Here is a 27,777-nt window from a genome sequence, read left to right on the forward strand (position 1 = left end):
GATAAAGTGAGTAGGGGAGGGGTGGGGGTTAGAGAAGGGATATGTTTGCCAAGTTATTGCTTTTCTAAATATGATTTATTAAATGAGCGAACCCTTGAGTCATTGAGAGGTCAGTGTTACTGATATTGGCACTGTTTTGAAAAATTAATAGAAACATTTGAACCATAAATAAATTTACAGTTGTATATGTAGGGAAATGGAGGATCCATGAGCCCTCCTGATCTCATCCTGAGATCTGATTGGCTGCCAACACTTCAAACCAGGATGCGTTTGTAGGAAAGTATTAACTGCTTCTTATGGTTACCCCCACTTTTTGTGTGATGTATCACTGTTTTTGACTAGTCTGACTGTGATCCTGCTAATCAGGACCCCAGTCAATCTGCTTTCTCTCTTAAATTGACAGACATGTACTTTGGTACACACCAGATTGGATACAGGGGTACTCTTATCAGTCCCTAGTATATGGTACACATATACTCAGGGCATAGGTACCCCAGAGGCCTCCCCTGGGCTGAAGCATGTATTATGCCACCCATGGGAGACCATGCTAAATGAAACTCGAGGTCTGCTATTGCAGCCTGTATAAGTGGTGCTTGCATCACTTATATTAGATATAGTTTACGATATCTAATTGTCACTATACTTAAAACTTATAAATCACCCCTATAGCAGGCCTTAACAATCCTGGAGGCTGGATGCGTGATTTTATGCGAGAAGGTGCCCTTGCATGAGCAGAGCCTCTCTGCTGCCTTCAGAGACCATTCTCCCGGGTCTGTAACTCAGCCAGACATATAAGTAGAGGTGCATTGTAAATGATATCTCGAAAACGGCTGCATAGAACAATATTGAGTTTGGTATCAAACACCTTGGAATCATACCTTTACACCAGTAACTGGTGTGGGAGGTATGATTCCACCGTACTGAAGTGAGCTTCGTGGGGTCACTGGTCTTACCGGCCTCAGCCTTCTCGACCCAGACAGCACAAAATGGATGCTGCTGACCAGAGACACATTTCTTCCCTCCTGCTGCTGAGCCAAGCTCGAGCACAGGAAGGTAGCACAATAGGCATCCTGTCACAGGGAGGCATGACCACCTCCCAGACAGGATTGAGTTTATTGAGGCTGGGTGGGTGCACTCTGAGAGTGCCTGACAGCCTGCACTTGGGCAACCTTTGGTGTCCCTGTGCATAGTCCAGTTCAAACCAATTCTGGGAGCCACTGGCTCCTGCTCTGGCACTAAACTGGAGAAAGGACATGGGTGTAGCCACCCCTCTGTCCTGCCCCTCCCCTAAGAGGGTCCCCTGAATCTGTCCAACCCTCTCCCGTGGGTATAAAATGGGTTACCTGGCTACAGGACATTGGATTTTATGTGGACAAGATTCTACAAAGAGTCAAGTGTCAAGGGTCAATGGTCTCCCAGAAAAGCTCAGGAGGAGATGGTATATCCTGCTACCCTGCCTTTTGCTTGCATACAGGGAGGTGCCTCAGAAGTTGGCTGGCTACAGCCCATTTAAACTTCTGTTTGGACACCCTGTCAGAGGACCATTATGTCTGGTGAAGGAGGGATGGGAGTTACCTCTCAAACCCCCTAAAAAGGATATTGTGGACTATGTACTTGGTCTCAGCTCCAGGATGGCTGAGTACATGAAAAAGGCAACTAAAAACCTCGAGGCTAGCCAGGAATTACAGAAAGCCTGGCATGACCAAAAGGCTGTACTGACTGTTTATCAGCCAGGACAGAAAGTGTGGGTGTTGGAGCCAGTGGCCCCAGCAGCTCTCCAAGACAAGTGGAGTGGACCCCACACTATTTTTGAACAGAAGGGAGAGGTTACCTATTTGGTAGATCGTGGAACTCCCAGGAGCCCCCATAGGGTGCTTCATGTCAACTGACGGATACCATATGTTGACAGGGCAGACATGGGCTTGCTCATGGCTACAGGTGAAGGACAGGAGGAAGAGAGTGACCCTCTCCCAGAGCTGCTCTCTCAGAACACTGATGATGGGTCAGTTGATGGAGTAGCCTTGGTAGGCAGCCTCACTGATCAGCATCAAACTGATTGCAGATAATTTCTAAATCAGTTTAGACATATGTTTTCACTGACTCCAAGTCAGACCACTTAGTGCACTCATGAAGTGGACACTGGGGACAGTCTGCCTGTTAAAAATACGATTTACAGGCAACCTGTTCATGCCAGGGACTGTATCAGGACAGAGGTCTAAAAAATGTTGGATTTGGGAGTGATTGAACCCTCAGATAGCCTTTGGGCTAGTACAGTAGTCTTGATACCAAAAACTCACACCCCGGGTGGTAAGGGAGAGATTAGGTTTTGTGTTGACTACAGGGGTCTCAATGCAGTCACAAGGACTAATGCCCATCCAATATTAAGCGGTACAAAAGGGGGTGGTGATGGACGGAGCATCTGAATCAATCAAACACTCACACCCAGTCAAAAGATCTGGGTTTAATCCATCACCGTTCTTTAGCCCACTCTGCCACCCCAGTTCAGACATGGCTATGTGAAAATCAGTCTGACCCAGTGCCTCATGGGAACAGTCCAGCACGAACTGCCAAGCCATGTATTCCCTGGACCGGAAACAAGCTTTTGAGGACCGGTTTCTGGTATTCCAGCCCTCTTCAGCCCAGCTTGCTTGAATCCAGTGGCAAAGTGAGTAAGGGACTCACGTCTGAGCATACCCTGCCACACTTATGGCGGCCAAAATCGGTACTAAAGGGGGTGGTGATGGACGGAGCATCTGAATCAATCAAACACTAACACCCAGTCAAAAGATCTGGGTTTAATCCATCACCGTTCTTTAGCCCACTCTGCCACCCCAGTTCAGACATTGCTATATGCAAATCAGTCTGACCCTGTGCCTCATGGGAACAGTCCAGCGCGAACTGCCAAACCATGTCTTCCCTGGACCGGAAACAAGCTTCCGAGGACCGGTTTCTGGCATTCCAGCCGTCTTCAGCCCGGCTTGCTTGAATCCAGTGGCAAAGTGAGCAAGGGACTCACGTCTGAGCATACCCTGCCACACTTATGGCGGCCAAAAGCGGTACAAAAGGGTGTGGTGATGGACTGAGCATCTGAATCAATCAAACACTCACACCCAGTCAAAAGATCTGGGTTTAATCCACCACCGTTCTTTAGCCCACTCTGCCACCCCAGTTCAGACATGGCTATGTGCAAATCAGTCTGACCCTGTGCCTCATGGGAACAGTCCAGCGCGAACTGCCAAGCCATGTCTTCCCTGGACCGGAAACAAGCTTCCGAGGACCGGTTTCTGGCATTCCAGCCGTCTTCAGCCCGGCTTGCTTGAATCCAGTGGCAAAGTGAGCAAGGGACTCACGTCTGAGCATACCCTGCCACACTTATTGCGGCCAAAAGCGGTACAAAAGGGGGTGGTGATGGACGGAGCATCAGAATCAATCAAACACTCACATTCAGTCAAAAGATCTGGGTTTAATCAATCACCATTCTTTAGCCCACTCTGCCACCCCAGTTCAGACATGGCTATATGCAAATCAGTCTGACCCTGTGCCTCATGGGAACAGTCCAGCGCGAACTGCCAAGCCATGTCTTCCCTGGACCGGAAACAAGATTCCGAGGACCGGTTTCTGGCATTCCAGCCATCTTCAGCCCGGCTTGCTTGAATCCAGTGGCAAAGTGAGCAAGGGACTCACGTCTGAGCATACCCTGCCACACTCATGGCGGCCAAAAGCGGTACAAAAGGGGGTGGTGATGGACGGAGCATCTGAATCAATCAAACACTCACACCCAGTCAAAAGATCTGGGTTTAATCCATCACCGTTCTTTAGCCCACTCTGCCACCCCAGTTCAGACATGTCAAGAGCAGATGAGCTGATAGATATGTTGGCCTCAGCCAAATTACTGAGCAGATTTGATCTAACTGATGGCTACTGGCAGATCAGATTAGCTGATAATGTAAAGCCCAAGACAGTATTTCCAACCCCTAGTGAACAATATCAATTTTTGGTAATGCCCTTTGGTCTGAAGAATGCACCTGCCACATTTCAAAGGTTGGTGAACAAAGTCCTAACAGGCCTGGAAGACTATAGTGCAGCATATCTAGATGATATTGCTGTCTTTTGCTCTACCTGGGAGGATCACCTGGTCCACCTGAAAAATGTTTTGGAGGCCCTGCAAAAGGCAGTCCTTACTATCAAGGCTACTAAGTGCCAGATAGGGCAGAGACAGGTTGTGTACTTAGGCTACCTTGTAGGTGGAGTCCCAAGTTCAACCATTGCAGAGTAAAATCCAGACAATCATGGACTGGGTTGCTACCACTACCCAGACTCAGGTCAGAGCTTTCTTGGGCCTGACTGGGTACTACAGAAGATTTGTCAAGAGGTATAGATCCATTATGACACGCCTGAATGACTTAACTTCTAAATGAATGCCTAAGAAAGTTCAGTGGACAGTCAGCTGTCAAAAGGCATTTGATGACCTGAAGCAGGCTTTGTGCACTGCACCAATTCTACAAAGTCATAACTACTCAATTGAATTCATTGGCAAAACAGATACCTCTGAGTTGGGGGTAGGGGCTGTGCTGTCACAATTGAATGATAAAGGTCAGGACCAATCAGTAGTTTTTATTAGCAGAAGGCTGACCCCTACAGAGAAACGTTGGTCAGCTATTGAGAGGGAGGCCTTAGCTGTGCTTTGGGCTCTGGAGAAGCTGATGCCATATTTCTTTGGCACTCACTTCACTGTTCAGACTGACCATAAGCCCCTCGTGGCTAAAACAGATGAAGGGTGAAAACCTCAAAATTTGAGGTGGTCCATTTCCCTACAGGGGATGGACTGTACAGTGGAACATATACCTGGGAGTAACCATGCAAATGCAGATGGACTCTCCAGATATTTCCACTTAGAACATGAAGACTCAACTGGTCAAGGTTATTTTAATGTCCCTGCATTGGGGGGGGGGTTGTGTAGGAGAGTAGGATCTGCTTACTATGGTTATCCCCATTTTTTCTGTGTTTCACTGATTTATTGACTTTAGTCTGTCTGGGGCCCTCCTATTCAGGACCCCAGCCGAGCTGCTCTCTCTCTAAATTGAATGCATGTACTTTAGGTACACTCCAGATTGGTTACTGGGTTACCCTTGTGAGTCCCTACTATATGGTACCTTAGGTACCAAGGGCATAGGTACCCCAGAGGCCTACTAGGGGCTGAGGCATGTATTATGCCACCCCTGGGAAGCCTTTCAAAATGACACCACAGGTCTGCTACTGCAGCCTGGGTAAGGTGTTATAAGCACTCCTTACTAAGATATAGGTTACCTATACCTATACTCTTAAGTGCACTATAACCTCACGGTAAATGCTAACTTTGGAATGGCTGCATCAAAACATGTCGTGTTTGGTGTGAAAAACTTTGGAATCCTACCCCCCGCCAATCCTGGCGGCGGGGGTAGATTCCACCCTTCTAGAGGGAGAAGACATGTACATACTTACCTGTCCGGTAATAGTTTAAAAGAGCCCCAGCATCACAAAACAGGTCTGACCTCCTGCTGCTGGACAGAACTCTGGCAGGGGAGGCCTGGACAATAGGTTTCCTGTCCAGGGAGGTGTAACCACCTCCCCAGACAGGCTTTAGTGTATTGGGGTAGGGTGGGTGTATTCAGTGAATGCTTTTCAGACAGTTCCTGGGGCACGCAAGCTGTCCCTGTGCATACCCCAGTTCAAACCAGTTGCTGAGGCACTCAGCCCCAGCTCTGGTGTGAAACTGGACAAAGGGGAAGGGGTATAACGACCCCCTCCCAGGTCCTCCTATAGGAGGGACTTTAGAGTTAGTCTATCCCCTAAACGTGGAATAAGTATACGAACCCAGTTCCTAGGACTTTAGATTATCCTGGATGAAACTCTGCAACATATATCTTGGAACTTTGACATTCTATTCTGACTAGACGATGGATGAATCTCCCTTGGGGTCAAGGAGTGACTCCCCTGTTCAAATAGGCACCAAAGAAGCATCTTGCCAGTCGGCATTTCCAAGGCTCCCGCCGGATCCTGAAGGATTTGTGACATAGGACACAGACTTGCAGACATCTCCAAGGCTGACACAAGATCCCAGCAAAGCTGAGATCCGCAGCCATCACGAGAGACGTGGGAACTGAACTCCTGGACACCGTGCATATTTGCAATTGCACCTACTTCCTGAGCTTTCCCGGAGTTGTGCAATGGGCTACTTGTATTCCAAGCACTGAGCACCATCTGCATCAAAGAATGTGGGCCTACACTCCACGAGTGTTCAGTGGGACTGCTTCTAGCATTTCTGCTTGAGGCCCCTTTGCAATCTCTGGTCCGTCTACTGGTGGGTCCCCACAAAGGTAACTCTTTTGTTTCTTGGGCTTCCCTGGTTGCTCCAAATGTGCTCTGACTGCCCTCTGAAGTGTGAGTCCCTCAGACCTTGCTGGTCTGCTCCGAAGCCAATCTGTGCATTCTGCGTGGGACGCTTTTGCCAAGGCTTAATGGGTCCAACCCGGATACCGACACCGCAGCACTCGACATCTGACGTGGGACAGCTCAAATCCAGCTCCTGGTTGTCATCAACGCCTCCTGGTCCTTGTGGCTGCAGAGTCAAGCTTCACTTTCTGCTCCTGAACTTACCCGACATCGGTGGGCATCTTCTTGTTGCCTCCCTGGTCTCTGGCAAGTAACGCAGACTCTGTCCCCTCTGCTTTCAGGTTCTTCAGATCTCCGATCCACCCTTGGATCCATCTGGACACTTTTCATCTGGTCGCCTGCAGCACTTCTTTTCAGCTCTCCATAGGAAACGACGAAGAAACCTGACACGAAAAAACACCTATGCACCCTGCTTCCCTGGGTGAGGTAACACAAGTACTTTGGTGCTCCTGTATGTATTGACTCTCAAATTGTCCAGTACTGAAGGGTTTGTTCCTAGTCCACTCCTAAGTATACCTAACCTTTAAAATTCTAATCCCAACTTTCTCCATAGAAGTCAATGGTGATTTGCGGCTGTGTTTAGACACTACACTCGTCCCAGTGGGTCTCCTGCGTCCCTACCTTGGGTGGTTCCTGGTTGCCCCAGCAGTTCTAAAGGCCCTAGGCCTTGTCTCTATTCTCCAAACGGAACTTATACCACTTTCTTAGTATATGGTTTGTGAGGCCCACAGGACAAAACGTATACTGTGCTAATTTACTGCATGCTAAATGCGTTTCCTGTTTGTCCTTTTGCCTCTAGCCTCATAAAGAGACTAGAGGGGTGTGTTTATATTAAATACATATATTTTATATATATACCAGGTGTGGTTCTCCTTTCATTTGGTCATTCATGAGATTATAGACTGGTAAAACAAGCTGCTTTACATTCCTTCAAGACTTAGCCTGAAGGCTGCTCTCCACAGCTACCACTAGGACAGCTTTCTATATAGGTTGTCTTTAAACCTGCCATCAATAAGGGTTGTTTGAACTAGTGCAAGGTGTCGACTAGAATAGTGGACAGCATATGCCAGGCCAACTTTTCACAATCTGCTCTACTAGATGGTCAACATTGCCATTCTGACGGACATTCGACCATCATGGAAATGTTGGCTGTGCTAATGGAGGGATTCCACCACCCAGTGGGGAGTTTACATGACCTGTCACAGCCCTCATTCTCAAAGGTATTGAATTCGGTAACGTGTGCCATAATGTGTCTGCCACTACACTATATCAGCTTTCCCAACAACACTGAGGCAGGCAAGGTTGTGAAAGCCAAGATTTATGGAATTGGTGCCTTCCTTAATATCATTGGTGGTTTATGTTAAGTCATGTGGGGCTCTCCCAGATGTAACAGAATAGAAATCCACAATACACAATCAATGTTAAAATTGTGCGTCATGCCGACCTATTACTCTTACATCGTGAAGCCTTTTTCCCGGATCCAAAGAAGATTTAATGATCCTCCAGACCAACAGGATACCTCATACCAAAGAGGCATAATACTTCCAAAAGACGTGATTGCTAGATTAGTACAATGCCTTCAGGCTGTTGTAATTTAGCATTGATCAGGTTAAGCATTAGCAGAAGACATCTTGTATTTAGAGACTATCTTGTCCGTTGTGTGGAATCCATTTTGTATTTCTGGCAGCCATTTTGTTTGCCATGTGCTCACCATGTGCTTTGTCCTACCTTCCTGTTAACTGCTCTTGAAATTTGCCTAGAGACGAGATATATTTAGCCTCTTCTGCTTTGTGCATGCTCAGTTGAGCTTACAGCTGTCCTCAACTTGTAACTACCAGGATGTTTCCACCAGAATTAGCTAACTGTCAGCCCCTCCCACTTGTTGCTAGCATACTCTCTGTATGACCTTATATGTATTTGAAACCAGCATTCTGTACTTGTACCGCCTTCATTTGATCCTCTGTGTGGGTATAAAAGGACCAAGCTCCTTCCAGTCAGTGTGCTACCTCATACACTACCGAAGGGTGTTGTGTGAAAGTAGTTCCACCTCATGAGGTTTAATAAACCTTGTCTTTTCTATTCCAGTTTCTGTGCCTACTTCTTCCTATTGGTCTGAGGACTCTGTGCAGAGAAGGGAGAACGCCTAGGACTGGAAGGCCTTGCTGAGGCTCACCACCACAAGGCCAGGGCCGGACTGGCTACTGGGCAGTTTGGAATGCTGCTGAGCTGCTGACTGATTTTACTGCAGTGGGGGCTGATTTCATTTATGGAGACCTGTGTGTGCTTCGAAATACAGAAAGCAAAACGAATTTCATTTAGCTCACACAGGTCCCCATTAACGAAATCGGCCCCCAGCTCAGCAGCATTCCAAACTGCCCGGTAGCCAGTCCGGCCCTGCTTCAGGCATGGGTGACAACTAGTGCATCATCATTAAGGACTGTGAATTCATCAGGCGATTTGTAAACTAGCATCAACCAGCATTTTGGTAGCAATAGTATTGACTGCACATTTGAAGCAAATGGTATGAGATATGCATGCAGGACGTCCTCACATCAATGCGATCCTGGGGGCAATGATTATTTATCAAGATATAAGGTCAGGCCAGATATAAAACCAACATGAAACACTAACTACAGATTTATTGGTCAAGATGTACAGATAGCCACTGTCGCAAAGCACTACATGCAAATGCAATGACATGTGTTCTAAATGTTACGTGAAGAATGATTACTGCATGGCTATGTAGTCAGATCTTAAATATGTTCTATTCCCTGTAATATCTCAGAAGCATTTATATGTTTGTAATTTATGTTCCTCATCCCCTTCCGATACTACAGTTTCCTTATTTGTCACAATGTGACAGGCTATGTCATTGAGTACATCTGAATTTACTTTAGACAGATATGTTTTGCGTGACTTCCCCCAATATAACATCTCAGTGGTGTAATCAAGGGACTTTCTTTTTGGAATCAGGATCCTTTTCTTTACTCAGTCCATGCCGAAATAGGCAACCAGAACCATGTCTTTTTACTTGGAGTTATAACATTTAATTACCCCTCTTATGCATTTTGACTTCAGTGGCGGATTCAGTGATATCCATTTCTTACATATTGCATGTGCAGGGATCAACATCAAATAGAATATTAGTTTTCGCTTCTGCATGTCAAAGAAGAAATTTCTTCATTTGCCTAGACCAACAGAAAACAGTCGGAGAGTTTAGCTCACCTCCATTTTTTGTGTCAGTGGTTATCATACTACTTACATTCTCCCAGAATATTGTCAAAGCTGGGCAACTCACAAACTTGTGGCAATCGTATGCTCCTATTGTGTCACGTTTCTTAAACAAGGCTTCTTGCACTCTTCCCATCTTTGCATTCTTGTGTCGGCTCCGATCTAACTAGCGCAAGGTAAACTGTTGCTTCTTCGTTACAGTAGCAGGTTTTACAATTGAGTATAAAGTGCTTAAAACATTTGCTATAAATCTTGAAGCTCTTGACACAGCAAGCATTCTTCCTTATGTTTTGTGCAGCAGTTGCTACTGGTTTTTCCCCTCCTCAGTGAGAACTTTATACAATTTAAATGTGCATTTTTTAATAACTTCTAATCCCTGTATTTCCTCTTTGATTTCTCCACTGCCATTTTGATCCCACTGAGAGGTTTTCCAAGCAAATCTTCGAGTCCTTTCCAGAAAATAAGTCCAAGGTCCCAGCTTCTCTTATCCGCTATCAACTCTCCCCACTTCTAGTAGAAGAAAATGTAACATTTTTCAGGCACCTGGCGAAAACCAAATGGGATAGTTGCTCTATTACTTTCAATATTCATTGTGCCAGTATCCTTGCAAACAATTTATGATCTGTATTTAACAAAGAAACAGGGCAATACGGCTCACATTTTTTGGGATTCTTTGTGACTTTTAATGTTACTGGTATAGCGGCCTGTTCCCATTTGGATAAGGTGTCTTTAGATATACTTTCCTACTCCAGGATGATAACATTCTTCAAACACTTATAAAGCTCAACTGACATTCCATTGCGACCTAATGTCTTCCTGTTTTTAATTCTTGATATTGCCATTTAAATTTTCCCTTCAGATATCTCCCATACTATTCTTTTGAGCTTGGATCCATCTAATGTGGGAAGCTCTGCAGAATCCAACCATGAAGTCTTGCAGAATCAGTTTTTGTTTTTTCCTGATATATGTCTTGGAAAAATGTATGAAACATAGACTCCTTTTTTTCCTCATAAAATGTATCTTGGTCATACCTTCTGTTCTGAATACACATGATACATTTTTGTGTTTTATTAGTTATGCACTTACATTTTGCACGCTAAAAGTTTCTCACTATTTCCGCCATTCGCAAAGTCTTAAAAACTGTTTGTGCTCTACTTAGATATTACCTTTTTTGTCACTGTGCCCTAAAGGCATTCCTAACTTCATCTAATTCCATATTTACATCTTCCAAGTCCACAGGACTATGCTGTTGTTTCAAGTGTAACTCTTGATTGTATCTTGTAACTCAATGACCTTTCTTCACCTCGCTTTTTGTGACTAGACCTTCTAGACCATTTGTTGATAATGTCTCTCGGAAAGCTTTATGCGCATCTCTTATAATTTTTATGGAACAGCTACCCAGGTTGAAACAAAGGAATTCTTCAGATTTCATAACAATTCACTGTATCAGTATATCTTTTCTTTATGATCACTGATCTGTGGTCTGCCTGGAAGTGGTTGTTTTGACATTATCTAGACACACAAAAGCATGGTCTGCTATATATGCCAAGATATTTTTGATTTCCCTTACATTATCCTTTACTTTAAGTTCTACAAACCGATAATCAGGTCCGAACTAGTGAGCATGGGGCATATTACCAACAACTAGCTATAACTATCGCTATGATGGCTTAGCAGCAATATTTTTATCGCCGAGCTGCGGTTATTTTTATCGCTTATGAACCTTGCTATTATAAAGATTTATCTCCTAAGCGATAAAAATCGGCCGAAATGCATGAATGTCGCTGAAAAGTCAGCGATATTCATGCATTACCGAGCTAATGCTCTTAGCCATGTTATCCACCTACCATTGAATAACATGGCTAAGAACTGCTCAGGGGCAGGTGTTAGCTTTTGGAGATAATCGTGCTTAGCTGTTTCCAGTTTCCAGTCGCTAACATCTTGGCACACCCACTTTGCATGTCATTAGTTATAAATATTACTGACATGCAAAGCGGGGCCCAAGATAGTCGCTATCTCCTACTAGCTGTCTAGGTAATAGGGAGATAATTTTATCTCCGCTTTCTTGGCTTTTAAAGCCAAAAAAGTGGAGATAAACCCCCTTGATAATATGCCCCCATATTTCTTGCTTATTTCTTGCTGTGGAAAGAATATACATTCTGCTTTCTGATCCCAACTCTCCAAATATCAAAAACTCCCAATATCTTCAATAATAATATTTTGCAGTTTAAAACTTTAGCGCAATTCATATGTGTACATTAAGTTCAGCCCACCTACCCCTATAATTTGCATCAGTATTTAATATTTGATCTTATTGCTATTGCTATTGTCTCCCTCTTGACTGAGTATATCTGGTATATACAAATCACTTGTTGCAACCAATTATATTTGTTGAAACAAGTTACGTTCTGTTCTTGTTAAGCAAGTTTCTTGCAAGACAGTTATGTGGGTTCTACACTGTCCAAGATATTTGTAAACAGTTTTCCGCCTATTCCTGGTCATCAGCCAGTTTGCATTTCAAAAGATGCAATTTTTTTTTTTGCTATTCAGCGTCAGTGTGTGTGTCTCCTCACTTACCTCCCTCCCTCCCACGTATCCCTTGTCTCACAATAGGTGCTTGAGAACAGTATTTTTTTTAATTTTTCCCACATTGCGTTCACCAGTCAAATCTACCCCTAGAGACCCCTCCATGTTTGTGTAGGCACAAGGTATGAGCTCTCATACCTACCTGATGTCTCATATGTTATGTTTCTCTAACTTTGTCCCTTCAATTCTTTGTTCTCATATTTTGAATTTCCTTCTACTTCTGCCTCACATGTTATGGTATACATTTTATTGTTTCACACAACTTTCATAATTGTTGGCAATCTTAACTGGGCTTTTGCTCCCAAAGGTATACTTCTTTCATTTTAATTCCCAAAGACCACTGTTGTCCCTCTGATGCAAGACATACATCCAAACGGATCTATGATGTTACAACGCGTTATTTTACAACGCATGCTGTAACATCGCAACTTTTACAACGCAGGTTCCATTACAACGGAGGTCATTACAACGCAGGATATTACATAGCAGATGGTATTACAAAACCCAAAACCCAAACCCTGCCCTAAAACCTAAAAATACCCCTGTACCCCAAAACCCAAACCCTGCCCTAAAACCTAAAAACACCCCTGTACCCCAAAACCCAAACCCTGCCCTAAAACCTAAAAATACCCCTGTACCCCAAAACCCAAACCCTACCCTAAAACCTAAAAACACCCCTGTACCCCAAAACCCAAACCCTGCCCTAAAACCTAAAAACACCCCTGTACCCCAAAACCCAAACCCTGCCCTAAAACCTAAAAACACCCCTGTACCCCAAAACCCAAACCCTGCCCTGAAACCTAAAAATACCCAAACACCCCAAAACATATACCTCAGTACCCCAAAACATATACTCCTATACTCATACTTATTTAAAAAATTACTTAAATTAATATATTTAATTTATAACATTAAAAAACATAAATACATATATTTGTTAATAATTAATATTAATTAAATTAATTAAATAAAATTAAATAAAATAAAAAAAAAATGAAATACTTACCAATACTTACGATGTAATGGTATGCGTTGAAATACCATCTGCTATGTAATATCCTGCGTTGTAATGACATCCGTTGTAATGGAACCTACGTTGTAAAAGCTGCGTTGTAACAGCATTACGACGTAAAAGTTGCGTTGTAACAGTAACGCACCATCCAAACGTATTTTGAATGAGATGTTATTGTGGGAAAATTGCCTTACCCTTCAATGCTGTTGTGAGTATTAACTTCTCAATGGAGTATGACAGAAAGTTAATGAATATTTTCCTATGTTTCTTATGGCTCGTGTTTAGCTGAAAGGGATCTCAATAGACTCAGTACACCTCTGGTTCCAAACCTGCCGCATTAAAGCCTATATTTAACAAGACAGAAGGTTTTCAATGCCTCCTTTTCCGGCACCTTCAGGTACTTTGGATATTTAGAATATTATACCTTCTTGCTTGGCTGTCCAAACTCTCAAGGGTATCAGTGATAGCTCAGTCGTCATATTTTAACTTTGCATGCTTATGTGCATTTTTCTCTACTTAAAGCATTTTTTCAGCGTTTTGACCTCTAGACTATTTGGTCTAATATCCAAAACATCTAATTAATATTTCCGTGTGATCAACAGGAATCCGGTATTTTTTTTTTACTTAGTATTATATCAGTGCTTAGTAGTGTTCTTTCCTCACTGTTCTCCTCCCTTCATGCACCTACCCTCTCTTCTATACATTTGCTAAGGGATTTACAAGCCCTTGTGATACTGTTGCGTCACTTTTAAAACATGGAAAAAGCGCCGCAAATGTGGCACAAGGGGCTTGTAAATCTGCCCCTTGGTGCATGAGTATTGGTGCGTTCTTACACAATATTTTACTGGGGTCATGTGGAATTTCTCGCTGATGATTCGGATCTTCCATGTTTGCCAAAGTGCACAATACAAGGCTAGTATACATTGTTCCCACAGTCTCCTTCGTCAGAAAGAAAAAACCCTATGGCCATCACTTGGGGAAGCAGAATCCCAGCTTCTGCATTCCATAGTGACCTTAAAAAGGAACCTCAGAGAAGGAGTACATTTGCAAGTCTAATATTATTTTTCTTCTGAACAAATTTATGTTCACAGCACCCTTTACTTCTCCATTCAACCTTTCATATTAGTGCCCTTGGTCTGTTTATCCTCATCATCCGTGCTTTTTCAACCAAGAGAGAACTTGTCTATGCCCAGTTGAAATTATCCTAACTGATATCGGTTCACCTAACGGGCAGTTTTCACTTCATTTACTCTGCTTCTTTTACATAGTCTGAAAGGAGGATATTTGAAGTGTCACTTACATTTACTCCTAAATGCCCAAACAGTGTGGGTTTCTCAGCGTTGTTTCTATATTCACTGGAATTTCTTTAATTGCTGCTGACATTTGTGTTAGCAGCTTCATATCTGCTCTTGCTGACGGGCTCTTTGGTACTGCAGCAACACATAACATCCTCATTGACCTGACTGTCCTGTCTCTGCCAGTACATCCCCCAGGTGGAATCCTTCACAATGCCTCCTTGTCAATGCCTCCTTGTCTCACTGAAACAATGTAGCTACCTGGGGCCTGCAACAGAGTGCTTCCAACAAGATCTTTCTCAATATATACTCCATAAAGTTGTGTGACCTGATTCAGGAGAAAGTAAAAAATAATCAGTGTCAACATGGGATTATAGTCATATACAGCAGAGGAGGACGAAATCCATTGAAGATTTAGAGGGCAGCATTTAAAAGATTTGGGAGGGGATGACCTTCCAAAAGGACATTCAGCCTGCTGCCATGTATCTCACTCATGCATGAACAAGATTGTGGTAGCACTCAAAGAGTGACAGGACTGTTTAGTGGTGTACGGCTGCAGTAGTGCACCTTTAGTAAGGAATGTGTTAAGTGTTTGAATTTCTTCTTCTATAGCCTTATTCTGTCTTTCTTCAATTGATAAAGTATTGTTGTTGTCCATTTAAAATCTGACCATTAGAGCACCACATGGTTCAGTCAGTTGATCTCACAAAATCCTGTACCAACCTAAGGGATATCATCTGTACCTGCCTTTCCAAAGTGACCTTACATTTTTCACATGGAATACATGGTATTCCAAAGATATCACCCAAGTGATCAATAGTACAGTGCTCCACCGTAATGTCAGCTCTAGAAATAGTTGGTAAATAGTATTGAGGGAAAAATACTGCAATGTCAAGAACATTGTGGGAAATAACATTGAAGGTAAGCGTATTGTTGTTACTTTGTAGAAAATGTTGATTTGTATAATATCAATTCATTTGCTGTATTACATATATCTATTTTTCTTTTGTTAGCACATTTTTTATATTTATTTTTTATGTTTGTTTTATATTTTTATAATGACAATTTTTTGGGCATCTAGTTGGGTATGTATGGGAGTAGCGTAGGAAATCCAGATTTGTATATTAATAATACGTTTTAATGATTCATTTCTTAATGTATTATTTATGTGGCATATTCAAGTATTTTTAATTATGATTGTATTCATTTCTACAAATATTTTTCATTTGTGTCTATTTTTATAATAAAGAGACAATTGTTATGTTTTTAATTAATTTTATTACTGATATTTATACTGTTATTTATTTTATTAACACTTGTTATATTTGCTGGGGATTCAGGTAAATAGTGTTTTAAAATACATATTTTGAAAATGAGGTCTTGCTTTTATTGTTTGTAATAGTTCATTGGTTAGTTTATAAATTATGTATATTATGCATTTAACTAACTAAAAGATTGTTGCATTTCTGTTGTAATATTTTATATTGAGAAATATGTTCAACTGTGCAACAGCGTGTTATGCTTAATGTCTCAAACAATATGCATATGGTCACTCGTCACTGTGGAGAGAAACACCAATGGAGAGTGGCAGGGAGCAGCAGAGAGCAAGAACTGAAAATGAGGTAGCCGCTGTGCTGTCCGTAGGGGCCACTAGGAAACACTACAACCGGTAGCGCTACAACGTGTGCGAATCCGCACAGGTGTAGCACAGCACAGCAGTGTTACGGGACATTGCAGCTGCGCTCACACTAAAAATAATCACAGTCAGCCGCCGCCACTGTGAGGAGCCACAGACCAGGACCAGAGAAGCCAGAGGCCCCCCACCAGCTGCCACCCATGCCTTCACCCACTCCCACTTCCACTATCGGCTCTTGTCTTCAGCTAAGTACTCAGAGCAGTCAGTGTGGCACATTGAGAAGGTGATGTAAGCTCAGGAGTTTGGCAGCAAGCTCTAGTTTGTGGCACTGCACATTGCACTGTGGTGGCTGGTGTTAGGCCAGTGTGGCTTGTGCATGCTTCGTTGTCTGCCCTGCCAGGTGCCATCTCTCCACGCCTCAGTGCCTAAGTCATTACATACCACTAACTGTCAGAGGATACTATCTTTCCCTTACCTCTCAAGGACACATGAAACACTGGCCCCTAGTGTGACATAGCATGTGAATCTTTAGAGCCTGCATGGTCTCACAGCTACATCCTCTGGATCTTAGGCCCCACCCATGGAAAAGTTTGAATCAAGAGCCAGGTGCATCAAGGAAGCCACAAGGCAATCCAAGGTCTTTAAGAGGGTGCATGGGTGCAGCATAACTTGTCAGAAGTAGGCAGGAGGTAAGCTTAAACAGACACAAACAGGCCCTTGTATTCCTCCAGTAGCATTAGAACAGCCGGCACCTCTGCTATACTCTGTGCAACAGTCAACAGCCAATTAACCCTCCGCATGCCCGATAGTGCTCCACCCCTTATCAACTCTGAGCGCCTCGAAGCTCTTGTGCAGCATGCTTTTGCCCCACCCTAAATGAGCATGCTTTAATACTGGGGTGACAAATGCAAAAACAACAGTTGATGGACAGAATGCAGAACACATACACATTCACCCCAGTACAGAAATCTGGGCCTAAATCCATTGTTTCTTTGCTCACCATGCCATTCTAGTTTGAACCCAATAACATGCAAATCAGTCCTCACCCAGTGCCTCATGGGAACAGTCCAGCCCGAACTGCCAAGCCAGGTCCTCCCTGGACTGGAAACAAGCATCGTAAGACCGGTTTCGGGGTTTCAACCCTCATCAGCCAGGATTGCTTGAGTCCAGTGGCGTGGGTAGCACAGGACCCACCTCTGGGCATACCCGTCCCACTCGGGGTGACAAACGCAAAAACAACAGTTGATGGACAGAATGCAGAACAATGTCATACATTCACACCAGTACAGAGATCTCGGCCTAAATCCATCGTTTTTTTCCTCACCATGGCATTCAAGTTTGAACCCAACCATATGCAAATCAGTCTTGACCCTGTGCCTCATGTGAACAGTCCAGCCCAAACTGCCAAGCCAGGTCCTCCCTGCACTGGAAACAAGTATCCTAGAACCAGTTTCAGGGTTTCACCCCTCATCAGCCAGGATTGCTCGATTCCAGTGGCATGGAAAGCACGGGACCCACGACTGGGCATACCCGTCCCACTAGGGGTGATAAATGCAAAAACAACAGTTGAAGGACAGAATGCAGAACAATGTCATACATTCACCCCAGTACAGAGATCTGGGCCTAAATCCATCATTTTTTTGCACACAATGCCATTCCAGTTTGCATCCAGCCATATACAAATCAGTTTTCACCCTGTGCCTCATGGGAACAGTCCAGCCCGAACTGCCAAGCCAGGTCCTCCCTGGATTGGAAACAAGCATCCTAGGACCGGTTTCGGGTTTTCATCCCTCTTCAGCCAGGATTGCTTGATTCCAGTGGCATGGAAAGCACAGGACCAACGTCTGGGTATACCCGTCCCACTCGGGGGGACAAATGCAAAAACAACAGTTGAAGGACAGAATGCAGAACAATGTCATACATTCTCCCCAGTACAGAGATCTGGGCCTAAATCCATAATTTTTTTGCTCACCATGCCATTCCAGTTTGAACCCAGCCATATGCTTATTTCCGGTCCAGGGAGGGCCTGACTTGGCAGTTCGGGCTGGACTGTTCCCATGAGACACAGGGTCAAGACTGATTTGCATATGGCCAGGTCTAAAGTGGTGAGGTATGATGAGCAAAAGAATGATGAATTTTTCCTAGGCTTCTTGGCTGGGGGTGAATGTTTTGATTTGTTCTGCATTCCGTCCATCAATTGTGTGTCTTTTGCTTTCTCACCCTAAGTGCACCAGGTATGCCCCGACGTGGGCCCTGGTCTCACTGTGCCACTGGAATAAAGCTATCCTGGCTGAAGATGGGTGAAACCCCGAAACCAGTCCTAGGATGCTTGGTTCCGGTCCAGGAAGGGCCTGGCTTGGCAGTTCCGTTTCGACTGTTCCCATGAGGCACCGGGTCAAGACAGATTTGCATATGGCTAAGTCTAAACTGGAATGGCAAGGTGAGCAAAAGAATGATGGATTTAACCCAGATCTCCTGAATGGGGGTGAATGTTTTGATTTGTTCTGCATTCCGTCCATCAATTGTGTGTCTTTTGCTTTCTCGCCCTTAATACTGGGTTGAGGCGGCACTGGAATAGGAATCAGGAAATTGGCTGCTGGTGGTACATTGGATCACTTTCATAAACCGCAACAGTTTATAAACACCTGCCTCAGCTCCAGCTTCACTAACGCTGATTCTTCCATACATTTAAGCATTCAGGGAAAATACAGCGGCAGCTGAATACACCACCATCAAGAATGGGTGGCCCCTAAGCAGTCTCTCAGGAGATATACGTCTACCATCTCAGAGGTTGTGATTGGCGAAACCATGACTTTGCAAGTATCATCTCCACCAGGCCTCTCACACACCTCCATATCACTCTTGAATTCTCCATTACCTAAGCACCCCAGGATTATGGACTACGTAATTCCTAACAAACCAACCTCCAACAGTGGAGGTCGGAAAACTGTACAGCTTCCATCTTGCCGCCTCACTGGTGCCTCCTCACTCCCCCAAGAGTCACACACGGAAGCACCCATGTTGACCATGGCTCCCTGGACATGTGCAGCTCAGTGCTGATGACTTCCGCTATAGTTCACTCCACAGACCAGCAGGAGGGAAAAATGTATAATTCTTGGTGACAATATTTGACCATTCCATCTCCTCTGGAACAGAATCAGCAAACATTGTCAATATATCAAATTGGGGCAAGGTTAACAGGAGAAATCCCTTAGTTGACACGACCAGTCTGGTATGTCAGCTGACCAGCGCAGTATTGCCAAATCCATGCATATAACTAACTGATTGTAATGACATCACAAGCAACTTTGCATGCCATCTGATTCCCTCTACCGCTTTAAATCCCATCAAACTAAACCTGTTAACCTCAAAGGCTTTAACAACTAATTGGACTACTGACGGGGCCTAGCCATACTTTCATAGAACAGGGTTTTGTAATCCACAATTTTTTATTCATCAGGCCACTCTGACCTAATGTTGCTATGGGAAGAATGTAACCTGCAGAACAAATCCTTTTGAAGCCAGACTGATGGGACATACCTGCATATCTCCAGTATTAACTCCTGGACCAGTTTTCTGAACACTTTGTGGCAGTTTCAGCTTACTTGTCCTACCTCTCCGACACGCTTGATATGCAAGTGGACATCATTAGTGCACTAGCAGATCATATTATGGTAATAGAAGCCAAACTTTCTGTTCTAAATAATCTGATTACAAGTGTCCAGTTGGATCTGTACACCATTCGTGCCCTTTTACAGCAACTATTAATGCCATTGGTAGGATGCCTCAAAAGCTTGAAGCTTTTCTTGATTAGATTTCATATTCACCCCAAGAGAAATGTTCAATTCTGAAGCAACAAGAGAACATGGACCCTAGCACTGCTTTTGTACTTTCTTACTTGTCTGTTGTTCCCGTTCTTCCTCTTTCTTTACTCCTCCTCATCACTCAACGCCAGTACGATGCACTCCCTTGCTCCCAGCACCCCTCCATATCCCACTGGATGCTCATTTCCAGCCTCGCTTGGGAAAATGCCATGGAGCCCTCTCCGATCACGTCCGTACTGTCATCTCGGTTGGCCATGCCCCTGTATGTCCCTCTTTAACTTCTTAAGTGCCAATTGCTTCTAAGTGGTATCTTGACACTTAGAGACAGATGTGTATTGTTTTTTTGATGTCTTAAATGGCCTGATTGACAGAATCGGTCTGTTTGTGACCCCAAAAAAGCCTTTTTATATGTACTAAACCAATTTTGCGATTAGGTAGCCTATAAATTAATCGCAAAATGGGTTTGCGATTCAGTATTAGGAAGGGGCATGTTAACGGCATCCCTTCCAAATAACTACTCACAGTGGTATGTGTGAATGTTTTGCGACTGGAATGCTGTTGAAAAATATTTGCATTTTACCACCTACTTCAAGTAGGTGGTAACCAATTTGCAGGAATTCGCTAATTAGAAATCACAAATGGATGTCTGTGTACATCTGGCCCTTAGACTTTTAAAACTCATATCCTGACTTCTACTAAATAGATTTTTGGAGCTTTGGTATTGTTTTGTTCAGATTATAATAATCTATTTTCCTTAAAAGGGGCTGGAGTATTTTTGTGTTGTTTTTACGGTGTTACTGTGTGTCATGTGCGCAAATACCTAACACGTTGCCTCTTAAGTTAGGCTTGCCTGCTTGATGTCAGGCTACCAGCGGGTGAGCACAAGTTATGATTTGCTTTGTGTCTGACTTACCCTGACTAGGATTGTGGTTCCTGCTTGGACAGGATGAATGCTCTTCCAGACAGGAATCTGATTTGTAACAGAGGTCATACACAAAGATCCAACTAGTGATTGACTTTCACACATAAATTGAGAAATATGGATGCACCTAATGGTCAGAGCTGCGAACTTTGAATTTAAGGAACCAGGTTTGAGTGCTGGCATTACCATTACCCTGGGCAAATTACATGGGGCCAGGTGTACAACACATTTTAGCGGTTGCAAATGCCACATCTGGACGTTTGCAACCAATAAAATGCATTTTACTATATACAAACCCTATTTTGCGAGTTGTTACCCTATTTCGAGTCACAAAGTAGGGTTTGCGATTCGCTATTGGGAAAGAGTTTTCCAAGGGCATCCGTTCCTAATTGCAAGTCGCAGGGGTGGGTACGATTATTTTGCAACCGAAATGCAGTCGCTAAACAATCGCATTTATCTGCCTACTTCAAGTAGGTGGTAAGCCAGTCGCAAACTAGAAGGTGTCCCAAGAGGACCCCTTTCCCTATGTGGCTGGAAGCAAAAATCTTTTTCAAAGAAGGCAGTAGTTCCACTTAAATTTTTTTAAATACATCACATTTTCCTTGAAGGAAAATGGGCTACCTTTAAAAAGAAAATGTTGCTCTATTTAAAAGCAAACACAGACATGGTTGTCTGCTGTGCCCAGCAGGCCACCATCCCTGTGTTAATGCACATTCCCAATGGATCTCAAATTGTGACTTGCTTCATGCACATTGATCAGGCCGTTCATTTGCAACCTCCATTGGGAATTACTAATGTATCTAGGACACATTGGTACATTTCATTTTGTTGGTCACAAAAAGTCGCAAAATGAAATGGTCTTACATGTGGCCCTTAATCTCCTGTGCTTAAAACAAAATTAATCCGGTCATATGTAATGTAATCTGGTACTCATGTAAAGTGCTCCAATGCCCTTTGGCAGTGTTTGGGCTACATACATTTTCAATAAATATATATAGAGACAAAGTTTACCAATGGGCCTCTTTTTAACACACAACTGGATATGAGGCTTTACTGGATAGTCTGCTGCCGAAGGGGTGTATCACATTTGCTAATATCACTAGTATCAACACCGAGATTTTTCAAAAGCCTGGTGATTTTTTTGAACAGAGGCCACAAGTCAGCACACAACTTTGAAAACGTGTTACACCTCCAGTGCAGTTCACCATTTGTCATTTTAATTGGCTGATCAATATCTTGGCAGCAATCCGATAAATACAAATCGAAGGGCGTGGTCAAGGTTGTGACATTTACAAATATTTGCTGTTAGAGAGGAATGCAAAAAATGTATACTATTTTGGGAATCTGCAGCCTTTTTAAAGCATGTCTACTATTACATAGAAAAATTGCCCACCTCATGCTCATTTAAGATAGCTCGGTAACAAAAGTTTTCCATTTTAAAAATCTGCTTGTGACTCTAAAAGATTTGTGAAGCAGTGCATTAACATATGCAAAGCAACACGGGGAATGTGTCCAAGATGTCCGCCAGGGCAGATTTACTGTAGTGAGCTCCTTGAAAGACCCATCAGAATCCTGCGAAAAATCTGCCTCCCTTAGCTTACTATACCATGGGTGACAACCTCGAACTGTGTGGACCCACCAGCTGAACTGGGAGCTTCCCTGGGGCAAAGAGAACACCTAAAACCCCAATATTGGATCAAGTGTCTGTGGGCACCAAAGCGAGCAGGCCGACACAGTCGGGGCCTGTGCAACTGACCACGTCCCAGAATGAGAAGGCCCTATGAGATTAAATCCAACTAGGGGGCACAGCAGAACTGCTAGTAGCAAACCCCCAACTCCGCTGAAATACAAGGAGTGCACCGTAGTGCTGACGCTGACACTGGGAGGTCGCCCAGTAGTGAACCCGCAGTCCAGCTGATGCCCTGTTGGAAAATCAATTCAATCAATCAATCAGGGATTTATAAAGTGTGCTACTCACCCATGAGGGTTTCAACGCGCTTGGAGGTGGGGGGGTGCTACTCCAGTTCAATAGAAAAGCAAGGTCTTCCTGAAGGTGAGGAGGGTGGGGGAGCATCTGATGTTGACGGCAAGGTCGTTGCAGGCTTTGGCTGCGACGTAGGAGGACGCTCTTCCACCTAATCTAGTACAGCGGATGCTGGGGGTCACTGCAAGGGCAAGATTGGCGGTGCAAGGTTCCTCTTGGGTACGTGGAAGGATACTCTCTTGTTGAGGTATTTGGGTCCGGTGTTGTGGAGGATTTGTAGATGTGGTCAAGCAGTTTCAAGGTTACTCTCTTCTTGATGGGGAGCCAGTGGAGTTCTTCTAGGTGTTGGGTCATGTGTTTGTGCTGTGGAGTTCCAAGGAGGAGTCTGGCTGCGGTGTTCTGGATGGTTTGGAGCTTGTGGAGGAGAATTCTAATGATTTCTGGAGTAGAGGGCGTTGCCATAGTCCAGTCTTTTAGTTATGAGAGTGTGGGTGACAGGTCTTCCTCATTCAGGGGGATCCATTTGAAGGTCTTGCCTAGGATCCAGAGGCCGTTGAAGCTGGTGGAGGTGATGGAGTTGATCTGGCGGGTCATGGTCAGGGATGAGTCGAGGCTGATGCTGAGGTTCTGAGCATGGTCTGGGGGGTGGGCAGGCTCCCGAAGGCGGAGGGCCACCAAGTGTTGTCCCAGGCAGAGTTGTAAGGTCCGAGGATGAGGACCTTGGTCTTCTCTGAATTGAGCTTCAGGCAACTGGTTTTCATCCAGGCGGTGACGTCCCGCATTCCTTGCTGGAAGCAGAGTCTTGTGTCTTTGGGGTTCTTGATGAGAGAGGGGATGAGCTTTGTATTGTTGGTGTATGATACTATGCTGAGCCCGTGCTGTCTGACAATGGTGGCGAGGGGGGCCATGTAGATGTTGAAAAGCATGGAGCTAAGTGCTGATCCTTGGGGTACTCTGCAGTTGATCTCTGTGGGTTCAGAGAGGAATAGAGGGAGTCTGATCCTCTGGGTTCTGCCGGAGAGGAAAGATTGGATCCAAGAGAGGGTGGTTCCTCGTATCCCAGCATTGTTGAGTCTGGCAGCAAGTATATGATGTGAGACTGTGTTGAAAGCTGCGGAGAAGTCTACTAGGATGAGGGCCGCGGTGTGTCCCTGGTCGAGTAGAATGCGGATGTCATCGGTGGCAGCGAGGAGGGTGGTCTTGTGCTGTGTTTGCTGTGGTTGACAGACTTGGAGGCGTCTAAGATGGAGTTCTCTTCATTGAAGGCTGTCAGCTGCGTGTTTATTAGTCTCTCTGTGACTTTGGTGGCGAAGGGGAGGAGAGAGATGGGCTGATAGTTTTTCAGGTCTGTCGGTTCGGCCGTGGGCTTCTTAAGGAGGGGTTTGAGCTCTGTCTGCCTCCAGGCATCTGGGAAGATGCCGAATTCGATGGAGGCCTTGATGGTACGTCCTAGTTCAGGTGCATTGGTGGTGGCAAGGGTGTTCCTCATGGTCACAGTGGTGTGTTTGAAGGTGGCAGGATTCCAGGTTGTTATGGTCGGCTCTCTGTCGGTGGTGGTGGCAAGGGGGGTGGTGTCCGACATCTCTTCGCTGAAGTTTTCATAGAGGGACTTGATTTTGAAGTGGTAATTGTAGCTGAGTTTGTATCATAGTTCCTGGGTTGGTGTGATGTCCAAGGCTTCATTGGGGGGTTTGGTGAGTTGCTGTAGGATGTTGAAGAGTTCTTTAGCGTTGATTACGTTGGTGTTGATTTTGTTCTTGATGAAAATCCGTTTGGTGTCTCATGCGCTGGTGGTATTCCTTCAGGGCACTCCGGTAACTGTTTAGGTCTTCCGTGGTTCTCAGGTTTCGCTAGGTTTTCTCGAGGCGTCTGCAGGAGCGCCTGCCTTCTTGCCTTCTTGCAGTTCGGTGGTGAACCAGGCAGCTTTCAGGGGGCATAGTTTTCCGGGTTAGGGGAGGGGTGCGAGCTTGTCGGTGCAGCTGGAGATCCAGCATTGACATTCCTTGGCTGCGGAGTTGATGTCGATCAAGGTGAAGGGTGGGTCCCGGAGGAGGGTGGTGTTAAGTTGTTCCTCTGTTATCTTGCTCCAGTTCCTTCGAGGGGGGGTTTGGGTCCGATGTGGGTGTTGAAGGTGAAATGTACGCAGTGGTGGTCGTTCCAGAGGAGCTGCAAGGTGTGGCTGAAATGGATTTTTGTCCCTCCTAGGAAGATCGGATCGAGCGTGTTTCCTGTTCTGTGTGTGGGGGTGGTGATGAGCTGCTTCGGTCCGAAGTTGGGGAGGTTGTCTAGGCGGGTGCTGGAATCGGGGTCGTTTAGGTTTTCGAGGTGTAAGTTGAGGTCTCTGAGGTCTCTGAGTAGGATGTAGTTTGTAGAGGTGATGGCGTGGGTTGCAAAAAGGTTGGCAATGATCTTTTTGGCCTGGGAGCGCTGCCTCAGGGTCTGTAGATGAGGGTGCCGCATAGCATGGTTCTGGGGTTGGTCTAGATCTGGAAGTGGAGGAGTTCTGTGTTGGAGAGAGGGGTCACTCGGGTTGGAGGTGGAGAATTAAAGGGAGGTTTTGTGTGAGATGGCGAGTCCTCCTCTTGGGCGGTGGGGGCCGCCCCTTCTCTTATATCCACCGGGGAGAGCAGTGGCAATGTTTATGCCGGAGGTGGCGTTAGTCCAGGTTTTCAGTGAGGAAGGCGACGTCGGGCGAGAGGGTGTCAAGCAGATCTCAGTTCTCGATGAATGAACTGAAATTAAGTTAAATTAAGCAGGGGAATAATCCAGATGGGCAGCAGTAAAAACAGCAATATGGGCTGAATAAACAAAAGCAGTAGCGGTCTGGGGAGGGAGCACTTCTGCTCACTTCTGCTCACTTCTGCGTGGGAGTGGGCTGCTGGCGCAAACCCTACTCCAGGTAGAGGCTCTAGGCTCAGGCGATGTGACGTGGAAGGCGGAGCTGCTGGGGAGAGTGCTGGCATAGACTGAGGTCAAGGTTTCCTGAAACCCTAGAAAGCCCACACCTACATTGAGTAGAGATGGAGATGAGGGGTGCGGCCTGTGGCACTTAAGAGCACATAGCTGCATCAGCAGAAGACCCCAGGAAAATACTATTGACTGGAGGTAGAGGGGGCTCTCCTTCTTTACCCCCCTCCTCACCTCTTACTGAGCACACACACCATATTAACCAAGAGAAAATGGCCAGGAAACATAGACAGAGCAGCAGAGTACCTGGATTGAACGCAACGGGTACGAGGACATAGAGGATGCTGGAAGGGTGTCTGACTTTGGGGACACCTGGAGCTTCCCTCCACACCAGGCACACAGGTTGTGTCACAGTGAAGCTGGTAACAGACGGATAGAGTACCACACATTATACGCTCTGGGATACTGGCCTGGGCCCTGCCAGGAAAGGAGAAGGTGACCGAATATGGCCCATCGTGGTTGGTGCCCGTCCACTGGGAACACGATGTTCATGATATAGCGAATCCAGCAATACACATATTATAGACAGGTTATCCTGTGAAGGAGGCATTATCTGAAGTGGAAAAGTTGCTAGTTGAAACAGATCAAATCACAAGTGGCGGAGGCGAGCTGAAGAGGCTGCTGCTATGTAGCTGCCTCCTCCCTGGCTCTCCTCCATCCCACTACAAACAGATGTAGAAGTGTTCAGGTGGTCCCGACCCGACACACTGAACAATATGGTGAAGCCAAAACAGGACAAGACCAATGCACTGCAAGGAAGTACACAGGGGTCAGAAAACCTTGCCCTAAAGATGGTGAAATCACGGATATAACCTTGGCTGCCACACAATCAGGCAATTCTCGTCAAATTTGAGGAACTATTCACCAGATTTATGGATACTAAATCAACATTAGAACCAAAGCTTGACTCAATTTGCATTGATATGGGCATACTACCCACATAGGAAGTTGAAAAAGCAACTGGAAGACTCGGAATCCCCCCTAGCAGCCATGCGACCAAGGGTTTCGGAGTACGACCTATGTCTTCGAGCCCTGTAATCCAAGGTGGACTATTTGAGGGCCCGACTTGAGCATCAAGAAGGATGGTGCCAACGCAATAATGTATGCATAGTTGGCCTCCTGAACAGGTGCTAGGCCCCAATATGGAGCTCTTTTTAGAAGACTGGTTTGTTGGAACGATTCTACAAGGCAAACAATCTACTTTCTTTTCAGTGGAGAGAGCGTACAGAGTCCCAGGAGGGCTGCCCCACTTAGGCGCTGCGCTGCGAACTGTGGTAGCGCGCCTGTTCAACTACAGGGACAGAGATCATATCCTTCAAGTGATGAAGAAGAGAGGCCCGTGGACTGTCGAAAATGCCCAGGTCCAAATTTATCCTGATTTCACCTAGAGGTACAAAAACGCAGGTCCTCCTTAGTGGAAAAGAAAATACTGCGAGGGATTAAGGGATAAGGTACGCACTTCAGTTTCTGTCCACCCACCTGACTCAACATGACAATACTATGCAATTCTGGAAAACTCCAGAGGCAGTGCGGGCCTAGCTCAACAGAAGCGACTAGTACCTGAGCAAGATGGCAAATCTAGAACCACATCAACATGGCAAATGCAGCAGAAGAAAAGAAAGCGTGCTAAACTCCAACCAAAAGGTTGCACCAAGGATCTGGCAGCAAAAGAGAGGGCATGTTATGACCTCATCCCCTTTGGCTTTGGGTTCAGAGTTCGAGGCACACCAAGAAGAAATACCAATTCTTTCTTCCACCCAGATAGCTGCAGCGTTGGGAGACGGCCCAGCGGTCACACCACAGACTTTTTTTTTTTAATTTGTTTTTATTGCAGTTATAAACAAGGCATCCATTAAGTCAACCTGTACACGCATGTCATCTCAAAACA

This window comes from Lissotriton vulgaris, chromosome 3_1 (genome assembly GCF_964263255.1).
Source record: "Lissotriton vulgaris chromosome 3_1, aLisVul1.2, whole genome shotgun sequence".
In the NCBI taxonomy this organism is placed as follows: Eukaryota; Metazoa; Chordata; class Amphibia; order Caudata; family Salamandridae; genus Lissotriton; species Lissotriton vulgaris.